This window comes from Crocuta crocuta, unplaced genomic scaffold, assembly GCF_008692635.1.
Source record: "Crocuta crocuta isolate KB4526 unplaced genomic scaffold, BGI_CrCroc_1.0 scaffold531, whole genome shotgun sequence".
In the NCBI taxonomy this organism is placed as follows: Eukaryota; Metazoa; Chordata; class Mammalia; order Carnivora; family Hyaenidae; genus Crocuta; species Crocuta crocuta.
The window spans coordinates 1,978,519-1,982,978 of NW_027531997.1; the positions used below are offsets into that span (position 1 = coordinate 1,978,519).

The window sequence follows — 4,460 nt, forward strand, 5'->3', positions numbered from 1 at the left end:
GAACCCTAATTAAGGGAAAGATTATCCGCCTCCAAGAATGAACTCTATTTTTCTCATCAGTACATGTGTATTACAAACAAGTACTCTATTAGTAGTAGTGGTGGTGGTAGTATAGTCTCAATTTTGTCAGCAAACTTTCGTGGAAATAATATTATGACAGCCTTGATATTAATAATATAATATTTTTGATTTTGCCTCTTGGCCCATAACATTTATGATCTGGACCTTTACAGTAAAGGTTTACGGAGCTCTGCAATAGAGAAAGGAGGTCTGTATCACAATGGGTAATCCCCAAATACGANAATTTTGGGACAGAGAGGAATGCAAATAATTATGTGTTCCTTTGGCTTTGGTTTTTTTTTGGGAGGGGGGCTTTGTTTTTTTCTCAGTCTTTTTTTAAAGGACATTATTTTTTTAGCACAGTTTTAGGTTCATAGCAAAATCAAGTAGGCAGTACAGAGATTTCGGGCTAATACACTCTCCCGCATTCACACGCACAGCCCACACCGTTCTCAACGGCCCACACCAGAAGCGGCTCCTTTGTTAGAATCGATAAACCCACAGTGACACGTCACAATCACCCAAGTGCACAGTTCACCTTAGAGTTCATTCTTAGTGCTGTACCTTCTATGGGCTTCGACCAAATACATAATCGCATACACCTGCCAGGAAAGTATCAGAATGATAGTTTCACTGCCCTACAGGTGTTACCCTTTCAAACAAGTACTCTAGGTGTTCAATTTCACAATCAAGGCAAGATACAAACTGGGGCTGCTCTGTACCCCTTTTAGATATTTTTTGTTAGTAGTTAAAAATCTCCTCCCCGGCTCATTGAGAGAGAGGTGGGCCGCACCTGTCTTTTTCACAGCCATAGTTGTTCTCTCTAGAACTTATTAGAGTCCCAGGTGTACAGTAAGGCACTTAATAAAATAGTTCTTTAATAAATTCAGCCATTCAACAACTACGTGCCAAGCGCTACATTAGATAAGTTCATATTAATATTAATTCCCTAAATGCTGACAATAGCCTTAGGAGTTAAACATTCTTACCCTCTTTTTTCTTTTTCCTTAAAGTTTATTTTGAGAGAGAAAGAGAGAGAGAGAGCCTCAGCAGGGGAGGGGCAGAGAGAGAAAGGGAGAGAGAGAATCCCAAGCAAGCTTTGTGCAAAGCCTGACATGGGGCTTGAACTCACAAACTGTGAGATCATGACCTGAGCTGAAATAAAAATCAGAGGCTTACCCAGGCACCCCACCCTCTTTTTCCTCATAAGGTAACTTAGGTTCAGACGGAGCATGAAACTGGAATTCAAATAGCTTTCTCAAATCCCTGGGAAGTTTCCAAACGGCCATAGGATACCATTAGCTGNGTGTTTCCAGCACAATGCAATATACATTTATAATGACTGGTATTTTAAAAAATTTAATAAAGACAGACTTTTATTTACTTAATTTTAAGCATTTTATTATTTTTAGTAAGTAAACTTTACTCCCAACTTGGGGCTCGAACTCACGGTCCTGAGATCAAGAGTCGCGTGTTCCAGTGACAGAGCCAGCCAGGCGTTTAAAAAACAGAAAACAGAACTTACTTCGTCATAAACTTTTCTTACCTAGGCTGTTAAAATGTCACTAAAGAGGAACGACCTTCTCAGTAGATAAGTTGGGTGAAAACTCCTTTCAGAGTAGTCTGAGGCTCTAGAAGGTAAAGAAAGATCTTCAGTTAGATATGAGGGAGGCATTTTCAAAAGTTAAAAGTAAAAAGCGATTTTTCACACGTTAGGCTGTAATGCAATGACAGTACTTTTAAAAAGTATCCTTTATTTTACTATTATGATGTGCGACACTTCTGATTACAAAAATACTATATAGGATTTACTCCAATTTTCCTTTCTTTTTAAAAATAAGGTTATTTATTTATCTTGAGAGAGAGGGCACAAGTCGGGGGGAGAAACAGAGAGGGAGGGAGAGAGAGAATCCCAAGCAGGCTCCACACTGCTTGTCCGTGAGATCGTGACCTGACTCCCATGACCTCCCCCCACTGAACCACCCAGGCGCCCTCCAATTTTCTTGACGCAGGTTTTAAGTGGTCAGGTTTTCGACACGATATCGTTAACCATCTCCATGAACTTTACCACACAGAACAACGGCACAGAAAGTTTGAAAGTGAGACCGTCTCAGAAAATCCAAAACATGTGGCCTCTCCTTTATCTCTAGAGGTCCTTTCCAGTTCGGGCAGTTTGGGCATCCGTGGTGATCTAAAGTATTTGAGTTAAAGAAAAAAAGACCAGTGATTTTATTCTCCTACGACCATATCACTCCTTTACGAAAGAGAACCTTAGATAAAGAAGGTTCTAGACGTAGCTCCCCCTCCTGCCCGACCTTTCATCCCTGCTGACTAAACCCTTCTCCCCTTTGCAGGCAGCAAGGCTGAACAGGGCAGAAATCTCTTTCCCCTCTTCACGTTCCTCCCCAACGCATACACCTCTATCCTCACAAGCTTTTACCCATATTTTAGGCATCTGTGTATGCCTAGTTCCTGCCCTCAAGGAATTTACAGTCTGGGGAGGGCAACATATAAATCATTATAACTTGACACAAAGGGAGTTAGTGGCTACAGCAAAGGGCAGAAGGGAAAAGGCTCTGGGGACTTGGAAGGTTATTCGTTTCTTTTCAGACAGGCCAGGAAAGAAGTAGTTTTATTCTTCCTGCAAAATTAGGAAATAGATCTCACAGAAATGACCTCAAAGCAACCATTTCCTTAAAAAAATATTAATACAGGGGCGCCTGGGTGCCTCAGTCAGTTAGGCGCCTGACTCTTGATTTCGGCTCAGGTCACCATCACTCGGTTCTTGGGTTCGAGCCCCGCGTAGGGCTCTGCACTGATAGTGTGCAGCCTGCTTGGGATTTTCTGTCTCCCTCTCTCTCTCTGCTTCTCCCTTGCAGGTGCTCACTCTCTCTCTCTGTCTCTCAAAAATAAAATGAGTAGACTTTATTAAACTATTAATACAGTTGGAAAGTACACTTATGGTGGTGGGCGTTGAGCAATGTGTGGAATTGTCGAGTTACTAGGCAATGCATCTGAAATGAATACACTCCAATAATAAATATTTTAAAAGTCGACCTAACTCAGCATTAAAAGAAAGACACCAAAATATCCTTTCAGGTTTTCTAATTTCTTATTCCTGTCTAATTGCCTTAATGAAAGCCTACAGTAACTTCCTTTACACCGAAGGGGAGCAAAATAGACCACCCCAAAATCTGCCTCTTTGGCATATCATTTTAAGCTGGTTATGTTTTAATAGCGAACACTGGTAAGGCTCTGGAGACTGAGAAGTTAAGCTTTTGTACGAAATCTTAACATTCATAAGGGAAATCTCCATTAGAGATTTAGTGTCTCAGCCTAGAACGGGAAGAGACTATCTCTAGAAATCTCTAGAAATCTCTAGAAAGGCTTGTTAATGGAGGAAGGCATAGTCTTAGATCTGCATAACAAGTTTATTGTTGTTTACTGCGCTTTGCCTGGTTACCTCCCTTGACCGACTCCCCACCCCCAACAGTGTCTCTAGTTTTTAGCCGAAAAGTGCCATTTCAGGAGGTGGCTTCTGCCATTTCAGAGAGGTGCTCAGTTTTCCTGGTCTCTCCCAAGGATGCAGGAGGTATACGTGTTATTAAACTTCTGAATGTCTCCTGTTAACCATTCTCATGCTGATTTAATAAGAGCCAGAGAACCTCGAAGGGCAGAAGAAAACATTTTTTTCTCCCCAACAACACCTGAAACGCACAGGAGACTTCAGGAAGCACATCTGAAGAAGAATAAAAAGAATTAGAACATGCACATATTCCCAAGACAACATTTCCACGNGAAGTTTCTCACTTAAATAAACTCAATTTCATTGATTTATAATTATGTAAAATAAAAGCTCCCCCGAGGCACCTGAGCCTCACCATATATGCGTTAGTGGCTAACAGTCATCATTTTTTTAAATGCTGTTTTTATGTCTATTTATTTACTTTGGAGAGAGAGACAGCAATGAGCAGGGGAGGGGCAGAAAGAGAGAGAGAAAGAGAATCTCAAGCAGGCTCTGCGCTGACTCAGGCCAGAANACTGAGCCACCCAGGTGCCCCCAAATTTTTCAAATTAAATTACAGGAGCTCTGTTCCTCTTCATGGGGGCATTCCTTGCACTTTAGGGCCTTTTTGTCTCAAAGCAAACATCCTAGACTAGGGCTGATGAGGCAAAACAGAGACTTTGACATCATTATCGCCCTGTGTCTGTGTCACTTAATCGTGAGTACCTGTAGCAAGCAGCGGATCCTCAGCCAGCAGGCAGTGTGTTACCATGGAATGATGGGAAGGCTGGGATGTGGGATCCAACAAGGTCAATGTCCTGGTTCTGCTCTTTACTATAGCAGGGTGTCCACAAGCAAGATTATTTTATCGGACCCTCAGTCCCCTCTTTGGAAG

At 41.8% G+C, this 4,460-nt stretch overlaps 1 protein-coding gene across 1 annotated transcript in view; it reads right to left on the bottom strand.

Annotated features, from left to right (window-relative positions):
• The window catches only part of PLS3 (plastin 3), a 43,932-nt gene extending 42,241 nt beyond the window's left edge, over positions 1–1,691 (bottom strand). Inside the window, exon 1 of the mRNA XM_077775163.1 lies at positions 1,607–1,691. The gene's annotated coding sequence lies outside the window, so the exon portion shown is untranslated. The remainder of the gene's footprint in view (positions 1–1,606) is intronic.
• Positions 1,692–4,460: the final 2,769 nt, after the last annotated feature.